This window comes from Rhinopithecus roxellana, chromosome 12, assembly GCF_007565055.1.
Source record: "Rhinopithecus roxellana isolate Shanxi Qingling chromosome 12, ASM756505v1, whole genome shotgun sequence".
NCBI classification, from domain to species: Eukaryota; Metazoa; Chordata; class Mammalia; order Primates; family Cercopithecidae; genus Rhinopithecus; species Rhinopithecus roxellana.
The window spans coordinates 112360447-112380491 of record NC_044560.1 but is presented as its reverse complement, the minus strand read 5'-3'; the positions used below and the strand labels follow the sequence as shown (position 1 = coordinate 112380491).

At 42.0% G+C, this 20045-nt stretch overlaps 1 protein-coding gene across 1 annotated transcript in view; it reads left to right on the top strand.

Annotated features, from left to right (window-relative positions):
- The first annotated feature begins 4398 nt into the window (after positions 1 to 4398).
- Positions 4399 to 20045, top strand: part of LOC104667127 — a 29484-nt gene continuing 13837 nt past the window's right edge. Inside the window, exon 1 of the transcript XR_004052182.1 lies at positions 4399 to 4456. The gene's annotated coding sequence lies outside the window, so the exon portion shown is untranslated. The remainder of the gene's footprint in view (positions 4457 to 20045) is intronic.

The window sequence follows — 20045 nt, the reverse complement described above, 5'->3', positions numbered from 1 at the left end:
TGTAATCCCAGCACTTTGGGAGGCCGAGACGGGTGGATCACAAGGTCAGGAGATCGAGACCATCCTGGCTAACACCGTGAAACCCAGTCTCTACTAAAAAATACAAAAAAAACTAGACGGGCGAGGTGGCGGGCGCCTGTAGTCCCAGCTACTCGGGAGCCTGAGGCGGGAGAATGGCGTAAACCCGGGAGGCGGAGCTTGCAGTGAGCTGAGATCCGGCCACTGCACTCCAGCCCGGGCCACAGAGCGAGACTCCGTCTCAAAAAAAAAAAAAAAAAACCAATTCCCCCTGAGGAAGAGAAAGAGCTGGAATCCTTCAAAATTAACTGCCTGTTTTTCCTTCTGTGGCTAGTGAGCCTTATCTCTCCCTTTCCCAGGCATTGTGAAGACTCTGTTTCTCTAGCTGTGCAGATGCAAGATCTGCTAGACAGATAATCTTAAGTCGTAAAACATGTTGTTCCTTGAAAAGTAAGAAATAATGTAATGCGTGTCTCAGTTAAATAACTGTCTTTGTTTCTCGCTTCTGTAATATGCTTCCCCCTACACAGATCTCCCCCCTGCCCCACGAAAGGCTTAAAAGGTAGCTTAACTCTTTGTTCAGGGCTCAGTCCTCTGGATGTTAATCCGACTAAGTTAGTGCACCTAAATAATTAAATAATTCCTCCTCAACCCCTCGGTCTCTCTACTTTTCCTTAATTATCCCACAGCAGGACAACAGAGTGAGACACTGTCTCAAAAAAAAAAAAAAAAGTCAGGTGGTCGGGCAGAATGTTTCTCACAGCCCAAACCCCTGTGGAATGTTTCACTTTGACCAAGGTCTGTGAAATGGTGGGGGGCTTACAAAATAATGCAGTTTGGACTAACGCTTTCCTTGTTTTTCATGGCCTTGGTAGTCTTCAAGAGACCTGGCCAGATGGAATGCCCCCCAGTCTGAGTATGTCTGGTGCTTCCTTACCGTGAGACTGGGGTTTTGGAGTTTTGAGGTTTTTGGAAAGACACCTTAGAAGTTAAGTATCTTTCTTGTCACATTGCATCGGGGTACATGGTATCAATATCTCTTATTACTGGTGATGTAAAACTTGATCATTTGAATAATGTAGTCTTTCATGGTTTTTTACCCACTGTAAAGTTGCTATGTGTTCCTCCCTCTACTGTAGTCTTTGGAAAGGAGTCACCAAGTCAGCCCACCCTTAAAGAGGGAGAATATTTAGTCTCCACCTCCTGGAAGAAGGAGCATCCATATGTATTTCTTGCAATTTGTCTATAAGATAGGTTTGTCTACCCCATTAAAAAGTGGGCAAAGGATATGCATATGTCAAAACAAAAATGACATGAAAATTCCTGGGTAACTTTTTTTTTTTTTATTTTTATTTTAGGTTCATGGGTGCATATGCAGGTGTGTTACATAGGTAAACTCATGTCCAGGGGGTCTGTTGTACAGATTATTTCGTCACCCAGGTACCAAGCCTAGTACCCAATTGTTACTTTTTCTAATCCTCTCCCTCCTCCCACCCTCCACCTTCCAGTAGGCCCCAGGGTGTGTTATTCCCCTCTTTGTGTCCATGTGTTCTCCTCATTTAGCTACCACTTATAAGTGAGAGCATGCGGTATTTGGTTTTCTGTTCCTGCATTAGTTTGCTAAAGATAATGGCCCTCCAGCTTCATCCATGTTCCCATAAAGGACATGATCTCATTCTTTTTTGCTGACTGCATGGTATTCCATATTTTCCATCATATGTATCACATTTTATTTATCCAGTCTGCCACTGATGGGCATTTAGGTTGATTACGTTTCTTTACTACTGTGAAAAGTGCTGCAATGAATACGTGTGTGCATGTGTCTTTATGGTAGAATGATTTATATCCCTTTGGGTAGATACCCTTACCAGGTTATTTATGCCTACCACCAGGCAAAAAATAAAATAAAAGGCTTATCAATAGACCTTCTTATATGAATATGTATGGCTGTGTGTGTGTGTCTCAGTTTACTGTTGCACTGGAGCTGCTGCTGGTTTTTTTTAAATTCACAAGCCCCTTTCACATGAAAACTATTATGGTTGGGTTTCCACAAAGATCTATTCATATCTGAAGTATATCTCACTATTTTTAAAACGTTTCTATTGCTAAATAAGGCACATACACAAAGAAGAGGAGGTGTTCACTTATATGAACACTTTAAGGAATAATGGACAATGAACACCTGTGAATTCACCATGCAGGTGAGCTCATGGTGCAGAGCCCCCTGGATCCCTCCTCATCTGCATGCAGTCCTAGTCCACCCTCCTGCCTCTATCCTGCAGTTTTTATTAGTCATCCTTCTTTTTCAAAATAGTTTAATAATGACTGCATGGCTCCACCTTTAATTTACTTTTATTTGCTTTTCACCATTAGATAAGCAGAATCAGGCAGGGCATGGTGGCTCACACCTGTATTCCCAGCACTTTGGGAGGCTGGGGTGTGTGGATCACTTGAGTCCAGGAGTTCAAGACTAGCCTGGGCAATGTGGTGAAACCATGTCTCTACTAAAAATACAAAAATTAGCCGGGTGTGGTGGCACACCACCTGTAATCCCAGCTACTCAGGAGTCTGAAGTACGAGAACCGCTTGAACCTGGGAGGTGGAGATTACAGTGAGCTGAGATCATGCCATTGCACTCCAGCCTGGGGGACAGAGCGAGACTCTGTCTCAAAAAAACAAAAGATAAGGAGAATCATACTGTATATATTCATCTGGAACCTTTTCTTTTGCTCAACATTATGCATCAATTTGTCAACTTGGGGTTTATTCATTTTAATGTCTGTGTAGTATTTTTTGTATTTACAATTTATTTATTCATTGTACTGTTCCCAAGTTTTTGACATTATAAACAGACCTGTTTGCTGGACACACCCAATTTTTAAAAACTTTTAATATATTTTGTTTAAAAACATTTTTAACTTTTAAGTTCAGGGATACATGTACAGGATGTGCAGGTTTGGGGTTTGTTGTAAAGATTATTTTATCACCCAGGTATTAAGCGATACCCAATAGTTATTTTTCCTGGTCCTTTCCCTCCTCCCACCCTCCAACTCCAATAGGCCCCAGTATGTGTTGTTCTCCTCTGTATGTCCATATATTCTCATCATTTAGCTCCCACTTACAGGTGACAACATGCAGTATTTGGTTTTCTGTTTCTGCAGTTTGCTAAAGATACTGCCTCCAGCTCCATCTATGTCCTTTCAAAGAACTTGATCTTTTCCTTTTTATGGCTGCATAGTATTCCATGGTGTATATGTACCACATTTTCTTTATCCAGTCTATCATTAATGGGCATTTGGGTTGATTCCATGTCATTGCTATTGTGAATAGTGATGCAATTAAACATACACATGCATGTGTCTTTTTTTTTTAATAGTAGAACAACTTACATTCCTTTGTTTAAGGAATACCCAGTAATGGAATGCTGGGTCAAATGATATTTCTGTCTTTAGGTCTTCAAGGAATCTCCACACCATCTTCCAAAATGGTTGAACTAATTTACACTCTCACAAACAGTGTATAAGCGTTCCTTTTTCCCTACAACCTCACTAGCATCTGTTAGTTTTTGACTTTTTAATAATAGCCATTTTGACTGGTGTGAGATGGCATCTCATTGTGGACACATCCAGTTTATCTAGGGTTTAGAATTGTAGAAGTTGGCCGGGCGCGGTGGCTCAAGCCTGTAATCCCAGCACTTTGGGAGGCCGAGGCGGGCGGATCACAAGGTCAGGAGGTCGAGACCATCCTGGCTAACACAGTGAAACCCCGTCTCCACTTAAAAAATACAAAAAATTAGCCGGGCGAGATGGCGGCGCCTGTAGTCCCAGCTACTCGGGAGGCTGAGGCAGGAGAATGGCTTGGACCCGGGAGGCGGAGCTTGCAGTGAGCTGAGATCCGGCCACTGCACTCCAGCCTGGGCGACAGAGGGAGACTCCGTCTCAAAAAAAAAAAAAAAAAAAAAAAAGAATTGTAGAAGTTAAATTTTCTCATTGTACAATATGTACATATTCAACTTTATTAGGCAGTGCTAAATGACTGAATTATCCAACTTTGAAATTTCTGCCACCTGGTGGATATGAACTAACAGCTGATTCTGGTTTTAATTTGCTTGTCTTGCATTAAATAATAAAGTGAGATATCTTTTTATATTTAATGGCTGGTGTAGTTTGGCTGTGCCCCACGCAAATCTCATCTTGAATTGTAGCTCCCATAATCCCCACATATCATGGGAGGGACCTGATGGGAGGTAATTGAATCATGAAGGTGGGTTTTTCCCATGTTTTTCTCGTGATAGTGAATAAATCTCATGAGATCTCATGGTTTTATAAAGGGCAATTCCCCTGCACATGCTGTCTTGCCTGCTGCCATGTAAAGACGTGCCTTTACTCCTCCTTCACCTTCTGCCATGATTGTGAGGCCTCTCCAGCCATGTGGAACTGTGAGTCCATTAAACTTATTTTTCTTTATAAATTACCCAGTCTCCAGTATTTCTTCATGGTGGTATGAAAATGGACTAATACAATGGCTACTTGAGTTTTCCTTTCTGTGAAATGCCTAATAGCATGTATTTCCCCACATTTCTATTGGCCTATGTTTAATTTCCTTATTGAATCATTAGTGTTCTTTACATCAGTCCTTTTCAGTTATATATGATGCACATATCTTCTTCCAGTTGAGGTATATGTTTTCATGCTCTTTTTGACATCTTTGATTAACAAAGTCCTTGAATTTAGTTGTGTTTTCCTTTGGGGCTTATGCTTATTGCATTGTCTTTAAACATTCTTCTTTAACTTGAAATCATAAAATATTTTCCTATATTTTAATTGAATTTTTCTTTTTCTTTTTTTGAGACAAAGTCTCACTGTGTCACCCAGGCTGGAGTGTAGCATTGCGATCTCAGCTCACTGCAAACTCCACCTCCCAAGTTCAAGCAATTCTCCTGCTTCAGCCTCCTGAGTAGCTGGAATTACAGGCATGCGTCACCACACCCAGCTAATTTTTTTATTTTTAGTAGAGACAGGGTTTTACCATGTTGACCAGGCTGGTCTTGAACTCCTGGCCTCAAGGGATTCTAATTGAATTTTGAATATAACCTGAAGTAGGGATTTGTTTTCATTTTTTCAGTTCCATAGCCAATCAATTATTCAAGCATGCTTTATTGATTGGGCCATCTTTTCTCAGCTAACCTGTGTTGCCTCCTCTGTCACGTTATCAGATTCCCATACATGAATATATTATTCCCTCATCTTTAGGTTAGCGCCTGCTGGAAGTCTGATAGATGTATATTGGACTTCTTGACCTACCCTCTGATCTCATAAACTTAATGCCTTACTTCTAAACCGTAACCCTATTAGAGAAGTATATTTTGTATTATATTCAATACTTCAAGCATGTTCAGTCCAGCTGGTCAGATTGTATATTTTGTGTGTCTGTGCATGTGTGTTTTCTGTTGTATTTCCATCATGATCAATTATTTCCTCATGTGTTTTGTAATTTTTTAAATTGTGAGACCATGATCCCTAATCTTTCAGAAAATAACTGGTTTTCAATTTGCCAGGGACCTAGCCATGCCTGTTCCCATGTGTAAAAGTACACTGGAGGGTAAAAGTACACTGGAGGACTGTATTCTTGCGTCTAAATTGTAGAAGTAATAAATTGAACAAAAACACAATTCAATGAAATATGTCCTATTCTCCTACCTTGATAAATATTTATTCATAATGACAAAATAGAAACAAATTTTAAAATCCATGGATTTTATAGGACTAGAAGTTGTCCAAAAAGAATCAAAGATGAGGAAATTTCATTATTGTTATTATGCATGCCTATGTGTTCTCTTGATAGGCTGGTGAAGTTTGGGTTCATTATTGTGAAAATAAGTAAAAGGGAAACTAACACAGGCCTACTGTAAACTAACACTAGCTCAAGAATGTGTGTATGTGCAAGAGCAGCTATGCTAGTCAAAGATATGTGTTGCAACCTCCCATAGATAGACACGTGTCAGCTTCAATCCCAAGGCCTATAAACTAAAGTTGACCACTTCCTGTGTACCTAGAGTCTGTTAAATATTTCACTGATGGGTACTGGTTGTAAACTTGTTTATCAGATGTAAAACAAGGCAAGATAAAATCAATTATCCTTCCACCAGGCCCTAAGATGCCTCCATCTCTTACCCACTCAACCACACATTTGCTTTACCTTATGTATAACCTCTCTAAACACTGATCAAAATCACAGGAATGTAATGGTTGTTTCCCTGCCCACCCTCTGTACCACAGTATCCCTGATTTAAAAAAAAATATGTTAATACTGTGCTTTATGGCCAGGCGCGGTGGCTCAAGCCTGTAATCCCAGCATTTTGGGAGGCTGAGACGGGCAGATCATGAGGTCAGGAGATCAAGACCATCCTGGCTAACCCGGTGAAACCCGTCTCTACTAAAAAATACAAAAAAGTAGCCGGGCGAGGTGGCGGGCGCCTGTAGTCCCAGCTACTCGGGAGGCTGAGGCAGGAGAATGGCGTAAACCCGGGAGGCGGAGCTTTCAGTGAGCTGAGATCCGGCCACTGCACTCCAGCCTGGGCGACAGAGTGAAACTCCGTCTCAAAAAAAAAAAAAAAAAAATACTGTGCTTTATGTAATTGACTTTAGAACTCAGTTACAGACTGCGGTAATCCTGGCTCCCCTGATGCACACTTTCAAGCTCCAGATTAGTAAACCTTATTAGATTGTGATCCCTGTCTCAGTCCCTCATTTGGGTTGACATTACAAAAAATTTATTTTATTAGTCTATATTTACTCTACAAAATTTACTTTTCTTGCCTTCATTTTAACAAAATCGGTAAATATGTGATAACCAGGGTTTTGCACATCATCTTTTCTATTAAAAATAACAAGCTAAAATTGGAAAATGAAATGTAATTAACAGTGACATCAGCAAAATAGTGGAGTAGGCAGCTATAAACTCTCATCCTCCCACGGAAACATAAGTAAAAAGCAGGGCCAAGCATGGTGGCTCATGCTTGTAATCTCAGCACTTGGGAGGCTGAGCTGGGAGAATTGCTTGAGGCCAAGGGTTTGAGATCATCCTGGGCAACATAGTAGGACCCCATCTCTACAAACAAACAAACAAAAACCAGCAGAAATTGTTAGAAACAACTTTGCTAGAATGCTGGAAAACCGTCAAAGGTTTATACCAACCAAGAAGATGCTGAATCAAGAAAAAGCTAAGTGGTAGGAAAGCTTTATACATTCCTACTGGCCTTTGCCCCATACCCTTTTCAGCTCAGTGGCAGTTCTGAAGACTTCAGTTCGCATTCCTACCATAGGATCCTGTTCCCTGGTTTCAGAGGGAGCAGAGCAGACCTTACTCACAAATTATCATGTATTGCTGTGCTAACCTGCTTAGGGGACACATGAAGGACCAATGCAAAGTGTTCATTTCCAATTAATCTAACTTCAAGTCACACAGGCTGGAAAAGTGACAGATATTGCTTGAAAATATTGTAATGCAAACAACCTGAAGTGGTGGTGTAGGGCAAAAGTTATGGTTGAAAGAAACAATAGACCACCTAAGCCAGAGAGGAAGAGTAGGAAGAGAGTTGCTCTGGGAAATTAGGGCCTTAAAAGCGCCCTTAAATATGACTAAATTTAGAAAATTCCATGCATGTTCAAGGCAAGACACATGTTCAGAAAGACCTGAAAAGACAGACCCTTAGCTTTCACCTTGGGCTCGTCCCCAGGCTCAATAAAAGCCTTGCTAAGTGTTAATGAGGGCCATAGCACAGAGCCAGTCTGAAAATACTGGAAGAGAGAGCTGCTTCTTCTTCTCTCATCTGTTTTTTGTTTCTTTGTTTGTTTATTGCCCTACCCCAATGCCTTTCTCTCTGATAGTAATTTCAGCTGTCAGTCTGGCTGGATTGAGGAATACTTAGAAATTGGGTAAAACATTATTTTGGGTGTGTCTGTGAGGGTGTTTCCACAGGAGATTACCATGTGAGTCTGAGTGGACTAGGTGGGGAAGATTCATCCTCAATGTGGGTAGGCACCATCCAATCTGCTTGGGGTCTGGAGAGAACAAAACCAGAGAAAAGGTGAATGTGTCAATCTATCTGTGGGAACTGGGATACACTCTTCCTCTGCTGTCCCTGGACAACAACTCTAGGCTCCCCAGCCTTTGGACTCCAGGACTTACACCAGTGGTTCCTGGATTCTCAGGCCTTTGACCTCGAACTGAGAGTTACACCATCAGCTTCTCTGTTTCTGAGACCTTTAGACTTGGACTGGGCCATGCTACCAGCATCCTCAGGTCTCCAGCTTGCAGATGCCCTGTCTCAGGACTTCTCAGCTTCTATAATTACATGAGCCAATCCCCCTAATAAATCCCCTCCCATATGTCTGTACCTCTATCAATATATCCTATTTATTCTGTCTCCCTGGAGAATCCTAATACACTTTATCTTTCTCTCTTTTTTGGCCTTGGCATTCAAGGAATACTCGGTCAAAACAGTAGCTGAACATAAGCTAAGGAAGAGAGACATCAGTTGGACACATAACAAGAAAAACAGTCTATGCAAAAGTAGTTGGGAAAAGTCAGTAAACAATTGAACTACTATAGCTTCCAATAATTAAATCAGCAAACCCTGGGTAAGGTGAAAATATGACATCCAGAATTATCATACTGTAACTTTCAAATGGTCCATTCAAAGGGAAAAAATTCACAGAAACTATTCCTCAGGAAGCTCAGATATTGGACTTACGAGACAAAGACTTTGAAACAACCATTTTAAATATGGTCAAAGAGTGAAAGAAAAACATGGACAAAGAATTAAGGAAATCAGAAAAATTATGTTTGAATAAGTAGTGAATATCAGTAAAGAGATAGAAATTACAAAAAGGAACCAAAACATTCTGAAGCTGAAAAGTATAATAATTACAGTGAAAAACTCACTATTGGGGTTCAACAGTAGATTTGAGCAGGCAGAAGACAGATTCAGTGAACATGAACACAAAACAATGAAAAGTATGTAGTCTGAGGAGCAGAAAAAAAAAAATGAAGTGGAAAAAAACAAGACCTGCAGGACACCATTAGGCACATTAACATGTGCAGTAAAGGATTCCCAGAAGCAAAAAGAGAAAAAGAGGAAGAAATAACATTTGAAGAAAGAATGCCTGAAAGCTTCCCGAATTTGATGAAGTACATGAATCTATGATCAATGTATTAGTCCGTTCTAATGCTGCTATGAAGACATACCCAACACTGAGTAATTTATAAAGGATGGAGGCTTAATTGACTCACAGTTCTGCATGGCTGGGAAGGCCTCAGGAAACTTATAATCATGGCAGAAGGGGAAGCAAACACATACTTCTTCACAAGGCAGCAGGAGAGAGAAGTGTCAAGCAAAGGGGAAAAAGTCCTTTATAAAGCCATCAGATCTGGTGAAAACTCACTCACTATTTTGAGAACAGAAGCATGGAGGTAACCGCTCCCATAATTCAATTACCTCCCACTGGGTTCCTCCCATGACACATGGGGATTACGGGAATTACAATTCAAGATGAGATTTGGGTGGGGACATATCAATCAACAAACTCCACATAGAATAAACTGAAAGAGATACACATTGAAATACATTACAATCAACCTGTTGAAAGACAAGCACAAATTCTCTCAAAAGCAACAAGAGGGAAGGAACTTATCATGTACAAGGGATACTCGATCTCACTTTTGCCCAGGCTGGAGTGCAGTGGCATGATCATCACTCACTGTATCCTCAACCTCCTGGGCTCAAGCAATCCTCCAACTTCATCCTCCTGAGTAGTTAGGACTACAGGTATATGCCACCATGCCTACTAATTTTTAAATTATTATTATTATTATTATTATTATTGTTATTTCTGCAGAGATGAGTTTCACTATGCTGCCCAGGCTGGTCTTGAACTCCTGGGCCCAAGCAATCCTTCTGCCTTTGCCTCTCAAAGTGCTGGGGTTACAGGCATGGGCCACCATGCCTACCCAACAACCAGTTTCTCACTGGAAACCATAAAAGCCAGAGGTATTGGGTTGCTAAAAGAAAAAGATGAACTGTCAACCAAGAATTGTATATCTGGCAAAACAGTCCTTCAAAAATGAGGCAGAAATTAAGATATTCCCAGGTAAACAAAATCTGAAGGAGTTTGTTCCCTACAGGAGACTCTAAAATGGGCCTTTCAAATTGAAGAGAAAGACCATTAGACAGTAACACAAGGCTGTAGGAAGAAACAAAGATTTCTGGTAATGATAACTGCACAAGCAAAAATAGGAGTCAGTGTTGCTGTGCTTTTGATTTGTAAATCCACTTTTTCTTACATAATTTAAGAGATGAGTACATAAAAATTATAAGTGTATATGACTGGGCACACAATATATAAGGAGGTAATCTGTGACAAGATAAAGAGGGAGGAGCTGTATAGGAGTAGATACTTTATATGCCACTTAAGTTAACTTGCAATAATTTCAAACTACATTGTTATAGGATGTTAAATATAATTCTCATGGAAACCACAGGAAGTATCTTTAAAAATATACATAAGGTCATGAAGAGGGGATCAAAAACATTTATTATAAAATAGCAGTTAAACACACAAAAAAAAGCAGTAATGGAGGAAAAGAACAAAAAAGGCATAAGATATACAGAAAACAAATAAAATGGCAGAAGTTCTACCTTATCAGTAATTACTTAAAATGTAAATGAATTAAACTCTCCAATAAACATGTGAATATTGGCATAATAAATGAAAACCAAGACCCAATGATATGCTGTCTAAACAAGATTTGTTTAGATCTAAAGACACATATAGGTTGAAATCGAAAGGATGGGAAATGTTATCCAATAAAAATAATGACCAAACAAGAGCTGAAGTGGCTATACTAATATTGGACATAAAGTTAAAAACTATTAAAAGGGCCAGGTACGGTGGCTCACGCCTGTAATCCCAGCACTTTGGGAGGCCGAGGTGGATGAATCATGAGGTCAGGAGTTCAAGACCATCCTGGCCAACACGGTGAAACCCTGTTTCTACTGAAAATACAAAAATTAGCTGGGCATGGTGCCATGTGCCTGTAATCCCAGCTACTCAGGAGGCTGAGGGAGGAGAATCACTTGAACCAGGGAGTCGGAGGTTGCAGTGAACCGAGATCACGCCATTGCACCCCAGCCTGGTAACAGAGTAAAACTCTGTCTCAAAAAAAAAAAAAAAAAAAAGACTATAAAAGGAGAGACATTATATACTGATAAAAGGGTCAGCTTATCAAGAAGATATAACAATTATAATATATATGATCTAACATGACCACTTTTGGGTGGGGTTTTTCCCAAAAATGCAAGGTTGGTTTAATATTTAAGAAATAAATGTAATTCACCATATTAAGAAAATAAAGGAGAAAAGCCATAGGCAGTGCCTGTGTTCATTATAGAGGTGTAATTGTACTAAGTACCCTAAGGACTGTCAAAAATGGTAATATGTGATGTCTACATGATGGGAAGACACCATAGTCTGGTGGTTAAATGTATGAGCTCTGGAATCAGACAACCAGGGTTCAAATTCCACCCAGTGTGGAATGTGGGCCACTAGTACACATGTGATACAAGGAAGGTTTTACAGCTTAAATGCTGTCTTACTAAATTTGTAAAAATAAGTGAAGATAAACTGCCTGCCAGGAAAGAATGTGTTGTGGTATCCTCGTTGCCACCTCAGAAAGCCTAGCAGTCCCCCAGAGATGCTTGGGATACTCACCTGTCCTGGGTGGCCACAGAAAAGGTGCACCCAGCTCCTGGAACTGAAGAAGAGCTAGGGAGGGCCCTGGAGGAGCTGGTGTTGGAGACTTGACCTACCAGCCTGGAGGAGTGGGGATAGGTGTTGAGGGTGAACTGGTGTCATCTGCAGCAGTTGTCCAAAAGGAACAGCCTGAAATTCGCCCTGTGGCACTGAGGTGCCTGCAGACATGGTGCCCTGGAAGTGACAATTATGTAGGCTCCTGGAGTTCAGTCTTGGACAGTCCCACCTTGCCACCAAGACTGTCTGTTGCCAAACACCTGCAACCTGTAGTAGGAATGCCAAGAAGTACTAGAGAGTCCTGCTGGGGTTCGGCCTCTGGGCCTCTTGCCCTTCAGTGCTTTTCCTCATGCATTTTCCTGGCAATATGCCCTTAGCTGGGGCACTTTTTCTCTGTCACATGTCCCATGTGTCACATGCATCAAGCTGAACAGTACCTGGTTTGCCATGGAGGTAGCAGGTAGTTAGGAGACCTCTCCAAATGTCATATCCTCCCAGGACCTGACAGCACATAAACTGCCCTTCATAGGCAACTTGCTTAGCAAGCTTTGCCCCCATCCTGATTGCTTGCCTGGCCATGCTATCACGCACTTGTTCAATCCTACACAGTGTGCTCCCCCTTCTGGCTGGGATCACTCTATTTTGGCTTTTTGCCTGGTAGTTCTACTGGGATCCTGGTGTCATATACCCCTAAAGGATAGTGTCCCACCAGGAAGCCTCAGTGTTCCTCTCTGGGGATCCTGAGATGACGCTCTGAAAATGACATTGCTGTCTGCTTGTACCACAAAGTGGCCACTCCAGAATGACAAAGATCCCTCCTCCAAGGCACAAATGGACTCTCCTCCCTCATCACCTGATCAGTCACCTTTGAGGCCTGGGACAGCCACTTACACCTCCCCCCAGATCCTTGCTTAAAGGAGACCGAGATGAAGATACCAGGGGCATGAAGGAAACGGATACTGAAGGAGGAAGATCCTCAGTGTGGGAGAAGACAGAGTTAGAGAAAAGGGACCCCTATAGCAGTGGGAGAGTACGATCAGCATCTAGGTCCCTAGCAACCAACAGAAGCATCACATATTTGGGAGCAGTGCTGGACCCCTGAAGATAAGCCTCTATTCCAATCACTCAGAAGACAGCTGAGGTTAGATGTTACAGATGTCTTCTATGAGCTCACTCACAAAAGATCATGCCATCACCAGCCCAGATAGTCCTGCCTGCTGCAGGCTTCCTGCCTCTTCATGGCAGTGAAGGAGGTGCAGCAGGGCTGAATGGCCAGCCACATTCTCCTTCCTGCTGCCAGAGAAAGGAAGAGCTTGATGAAGGCCATTATCAACTCAGCTCACCAGCCACATTGAAGTCAAAGACAACAACTCACAGAGGAAAGCTTTCAGATACTCTGTCAATGAGAAATTCTCCACTCACATCTGCCAGTTGTAGACTCTGTGAACAGAAATTGTCAATGCCCCTGCTGCTGCCATTGCTGCCCCTATTGCCACTGTTGTGAGAGTGAAGAGAGCTGCCCCCATCTCCTACCTTGCCTGAATAGTTACTGCAGAAGACCTAAGCTTGGAGAACCCTGAACACCAATGGAACCTCAAGGTGGGAGAATAATATTGAGGCCCCTTCAGACAGCAGAGCAGCTCAGCCTGCTTGTTCTCCCTATCTGCTGTGGAGGCCACAGATCCTTTGCCATTGGTCACCTTTTCCTTGCAGATTCCAGAAACTATCAAATTAGCAGTCATTGACGTGACTGGCCTGTTAGGCCACCCGTACTCTTTGCCTCTGTACCTACACGCACATCAGATACTGATCATGAAATGAGACGCACAGTTCCTGACTCTCCTTTTGCTCTTCCTGCTATTTCTCACTTTGGCTTCCAACCTATGTTTGCTATTCCACTTAATGAGAACAGGGGCCCTCTGCATTCCAGTCCCTCAGTCATAGTTGCAGGATCCTCTACTTCTGCCTAACCCACATGTCCTAGAACTTTCTCCCTCTCCTTAAAGTTTGCCTTCTGTCATATACACCTGTGCATGTGGATTCTCCTCCCCGTTTCTTACAGATCCCTCCTTAAGTTGCTTGCACCAGTACCCCTGTCTTTACCAGCCAACTCATCACTGCTTCTGCAGTTACTTCTAGCATGCCAGGCAGCCTGTCTGCAGACTGGCTTTCCCAGCCTACTTGGACTGTGTTATAATTGATGTGGATAGTACTCTTCCTTCCAAGCTTTCTTCAGGTCTCCCTCAAGATCTGGGGTGAGCTTCCTCCCATTGGACCAGGCCCATCCCAGTGTGGAGCAGATATCCTCTGCAAAGGCCACTGTCCCCACCAGCCCACCTGTTTTTATGGTCAGCAGCCCTACTTGAACTTCTAAGCTTGTTTTTGATTCAGGAAACACTTATCAGCTGAAATCTTGGGGTACTGATTCAGGGCCTTGCCAAGAAGCCACTCTCCCCAATGCCCTGTCTTTTCTGGCCCACCTACCACTGATTCTGCAGTCACCTTCACTCCAGTATGCAATCCGTCTTCAGACTCGGTGTCTCCGCCTGACTTTGCCTCTAAGGAAATCAACATGGGTACCATGCCCATTCCCCATCTGTTATCATCCTGTCTCTCCCTGCAATGTTAACAGCTGTTTCCCTTTGAGAAACCTGCCAGTCCCTGAAAACCCTTCATACTTAACCTCTACTGCAGCCCTAGAACCCGATGGCAGCACAACTCATTCAGCTTTTGGGAACTAGACACTCCCATGTCCACTTTGGCATCAATGTCAGCATTCAGCCAGCCCATGGTGATGCCTCAGGTGTTTTACCCATTGGTGTGGCCACTCTTATTCTTGCCATGAAATGCTACCAGAAAGCACAACACTGAGGACTGTTGCTCATTTCTTGCTGATGCCAATCCAAACCAATTTGTATTTGTGGGATCTGAAGCCCTCATGGATAGTAAAAGCTTTGGGGTCATTGGGTCTACCACCCAGAGTCTACCACCACATCTGGATCACTTAGTTTTGGAGCAAAATGACTGGGGGACAGCCAGTACCACAGCTCATGATGGGGGAGGCTTAGACTGGAGCACCAGGGTTCTGTCAGCCCTGATGCACACCTGCTGCAATTGGGGAAGACAGCACTGCTAAGAACAAATCAAATTTGTCCTGGGAAACACTTTCCTTCCCAACTGTAGTTAGAGCACCTGGTGCCGGCCCAGCCAAAACACACCTACCACTACTGGAAGATTTGTCAGCACTGAGAAAGAGGGTTTCAGAAGACATGGCTGTTCCCCCTTTTGTTCAGATCACCTGGGACCTGTCTAGCCAGAGCACTTGTGTTCCAGTGGAAGGGACCAGCACCACACCTGTGCTGAGATCCTTCTCTTCCTGCCCCCAGTCAAGCCACCTGGGGCACACCTAACTATACCTATTGCAGTCTAAGGGACCAGCACTGTATCTATGCTTGGATGCCGTTACGTTCCTACCTATAGCCAGAACACCTGAATCCCACCTGTCCAGGGCACATGTGTTGCAATGGAAGGGGCCAACATCATAACTATTTTTGGAAAGTCTTCTCTTCCTGCATATGGTCTAAGTATTGGGGCCCACCTGGCCAGAGCAAACCTGCTGGAGATACCTGCACCACTGAGAAGAAATGCATGCCATGTGATATATCTGTTCATTCCTTCCATCAGATACCTAGGGCCCACCTGTGCTGTTTGAAGGGCTGGCATTTCACCTGTGATTGGAGATGCTACTGGCAGAGGACCTGGGGTACACAGTCTGGAGCACAGGCGATACTCTGGGAGGAGGCAGCCCCATTTCTGTGCTCCAGGGTATTTGTATGCTCACCGTCATTCACCGCTGCTGGTGTGGTCATGCTTAGGGCACATCTGATACAGTCTCACAGGAGAACACCATGCATACACTTTTAGGGAGGCACTTCTATTCCTGCACCCACTCAGAATACCTGGGCTCTATCTAGACAAAGTAGCCCTTTGACTTGGTGTAGTGAACACCACTGAGAAAATACCTGGTTATGGGCCAGTTTTCCATTAGTCTTAGACTGGCAGGACCCCTTGCTGCCTATAGCTATCCCCTTTTGTCTTGCCCATTTGCCTTAACAAGCCCCATTCTTTCTTTCCCAGATTGCTATATAAATATAATATAATATATAATATAATATAATATAATGTAATATAACATAATATAATGTAATATAATATAGACTTGTTCTTGTTCATTAATCCTGTGCTAAGCTTCAGCACTTTTGCTCCATCTTTCAGAGCAAATGTACCTCCAGCGTGAGCATGGAAGCAGCAGTCTTGCTTAAGGCACCTTTGTCACCTGCCCAGGCTTCCTTTGGAGATCGAAGTTTGGGATCACCAACTCATTCATTTTCTTCTAGTGAAAGAAACAATATCTCATCAACTCTAGGCAAAAGCTATCCAGAAGTAGCTGGTAGTGGTTGGGGACCACAACTTGCCATAAATGGACCTTGCTCCATTAGGAAGAGGCTCTGCCTCTTCTAGTTATGTCAAACAAACTTAACCTGCCCTCTGTTATCCTAAAGAAAGCTGGCAGCCCAACCCTTCAGGGTGTTTTGTATAGATATTAAAGGGTGTGGGTTCAGATGAGGCTGGTCAGAAGTCAATATACTGGCCTTGAGGCGGTCTACTGTGGAAAGAAGAAAAAGATCAGTAAGTATCCACCACACCACACCCAGTTTCAACTGTCAGTCTGGTAGAACCAAGCTATGGGCCAGTTTTCCTCCCGTCTTACACTGGCAGGACCCCCTGCTGCCTGTAGCTGCCTCCTTTTGTCTGGCCCATTTGCCTCTGTGGGCCCTTTTCTTTCTTTCCTAGATTGATAAACACACACACCACACACACACACACACATACACATTATATGTATGTGCGTATGTATATATACACACACATATACATTATGTGTATGTGTATTACATATATACATCGTGTTTGTGTGTGTATATATATAGAGAGAGAGAGAATGCCTTGTTTTTGTTCATTGATCCTCCTGCTCACATGTCTTTGCTCTTTTACTCAATTGTGGAAGAAGAATTGACTTCTATAAGTGGTGCTGTGTTGAGGCAGATGTAACTTTTCAAAGTTCTGTGGCTCAGCAAGTAGGATGTGGTGCAGCCACACTTTACAACTGCACAGGCTGACATCTGACATCTCTGTGTTTTGATGTAAGGGATAGCAGCCATGAGGAAGAGAAGCTCAAAGGAGGAAGGGATGGGTGACCCGCCCTTGCCTTTTCCTTCTCTGCGTCTCTCCCATTACTCTGATTTGGTTGTAGGCCAGACCACCCCTGATGTGTGTTAGGGAAACAAACTTAACAAATTTGGTCTTTTGAAAATAATTAAATGTCTCCTTTGTGTCTTTCTCTTTCATTTAGACTTAAGAAAATCATCCCCACATATTCACACCTTGACCAGAGAGGATGGGTATGGCATAGAGGCCCTTATGTCTAGAAGAAAAAAAGGAAGAAAAAGCTCATGGCTCCTTTGTGATTATTGGAAATTTTAAGTCTAGGATGTCACAAATTATATAGAAGTGTTTTCATGCTCCATGAAAATTCAGAAAAGATTATTTTTTCAAGAAAATACCTAGATAAGGTCTATTTGGAAAAGTAATTGGTCTGGCTCTAGTATAAAACCCTAAAATGGCAAATTACAGTCCTTACCATTTTATCCAAATCTAGCTGTCTGTGGAGTCCTGCTGCGTCTCCACTAGATTTAATTCCTGAAAATACAATCATTCCTAAGATAATTCATGGTTCAGGAGAACCAGTTGAAGCTGGGAGGAGAAGAAAAATATAAGCATTTCACTTAGCTGACACATATTATTTTACTAAATATTTATTCAGAGTTGATTCTACAATAGACATTGTGCTTGAGCCTAGTGACATATAGCTGAAAGGCATCTATTGCCTCAACAGAATTTACAATATAGTAGGACTGACGGGTGAATATATCAAAAGTAAAGTTGGAGGGGTTACTAGTAGGGATATGGGAGCAGTAAAAACACTAAACTAAGAATATTTCTTCAGAAACTAACAGAACTAGACTAACAACAATGAACAAAAAAAAATAGTAAATCCTTCCCTAACGATAATTACTTTAAATATGAATAGATTAAATTTCTCAATCAAAAGACACAGAGTAGCTGGATGGATAAAAAGAATTACCGCCGGGTGCGGTGGCTCACGCCTGTAATCCCAGCACTTTGGGAGGCCGAGGCGGGCGGATCACGAGGTCAGGAGATCGAGACCACGGTGAAACCCTGTCTCTACTAAAAATACAAAAAAAAAAAAAATTTGCCAGGTGTGGTGGTGCATGCCTGTAGTCCCAGCTACTCAGGAGGCTGAGGCAGGAGAATGGCATGAACCCAGGAGGCGGAGCTTGCAGTGAGCCGAGATTGCGCCACCGCACTCCAGCCTGGGTGACAGAGCAAGACTCCGTCTAAAAAAAAAAAAAAGAATTACCCAACCACATTCTGTTTACAGGAAACTCACTTTAGATTAAGGACATATATCGTTTGAAATTGAATGAATGGAAAAAGATATTCCATGAATAGTAACCACAAGTGAGTCCGGTAGCTACACTTATATTGGACAAAATAGACTTTAAGTCAAAAACTACTGTAAGAGACAGAGAAGGACATTATATAATGATACATGGGTCAATTCATCAGGAAAATATAACAATTATAAATATATATGAACCAAACATAAGAACACCTAAATATATAAAGCAAACATTGACAGGACTAAAGGGAGAAATAGACAATAATAGGAGACTTCAATTCCTGACTTTCTGTATGAATAGAAAGAACATGCAGACAGAAGATCAATTAGTAAACAGAAGACTTAAACAACACTGAAGACCAAATAGACCTAACAGGCATATACAGAACATCTCACTCAATAGCAACAGAATACACATTATTCTCAAGCCCACATAAAATATTCTTGGGTATAGATCAATTACAATTTTATCTAGATCTGGCTGGCTGTCGAGTCCTGCTATGTCTCCACTAGACTTAATTCCTGAAAATATAGTCTTTTCTAAGATAATTCACAGTTTAGGAGAGCCAGCTGAAACTGAGGGGAAAAGATCAAATAACAAATTTAAGAAGATCATATCAAGTATCTTATCTGAGCCAAATGGAATGAAACTAGAAATCAACACCAGAAGGAAAACTGGAAAATTCATGTATATGTGGAAATTGAACATTGAAGAGGAGAGTACACTTCCAAACTCATTTTATGACGCCAGCACTACCCTGACACCAATGCCAAAGATAGCACAAGAAAAGAAGACTATTGGCCAATATCCCTGATGAACACAGATGCAAAAATCCTTAGCAAAATATTAGCAAATTGAATTTAACAGCACATTAAAATAATCAGATACCATAATCAAGTGGGATTTATCCCTGAGATGCAAGTATGGTTCAATATATGAAAATCAATTAATGTGATTTACTGTATTAACATAATAAAGGATAAAAATCATTTTATGTGGCTCTGAAACCCAATGGCAGCACAACTCCATCAGCTTTTGGAAATTGGAATATGCAGAAAAGGCATTTGATGAAATTTAACACCCTTTCGTAAGAAAAAATATCTCAACAAATTAGATTAGACGGGATGTATCTCAACACAGTAAAGGCCAATAGGAAAAGGCCATAGCTAACATACAGTCAACAGTGAAAAACTGAAAGCTTTTCCTCTAAAATTAGGAACAAGGCAAGGACTCCTGCTCTTACTACTTCCATTTAACTTACTACTGGAAGTCCTGGCCAGAGCAATTAAGCAAGTAAAATAAATAAAAGGCATCCAAATTAGAAAGAAAGATGTAAAATTGTCTGTGTTCACAGATGATGTGATTGTACATATTGAGAATTCTAAAGAATCCATAAGAAAACTGAGAACTCAGCCCGGGCACGGTGGCTCACACCTGTAATTCCAGCACTTTGGAAGGCCTAGGTGGGCAGACCATGGGGTCAGGAATTCAAGACCATCCTGGCCAACATGGTGAAACTCCATCTCTACTAAAAATACAAAAATTAGCTGGGCGTGGTGGCAGGCACCTGTAATCCCAGCTACTTGGGAGGCTGAGGCAGGAGAATCATTTGAACCCAGGAGGAGGCAGAGGTTGCAGTGAGCCGAGATTGCACCATTGCACTCTAGCCTGG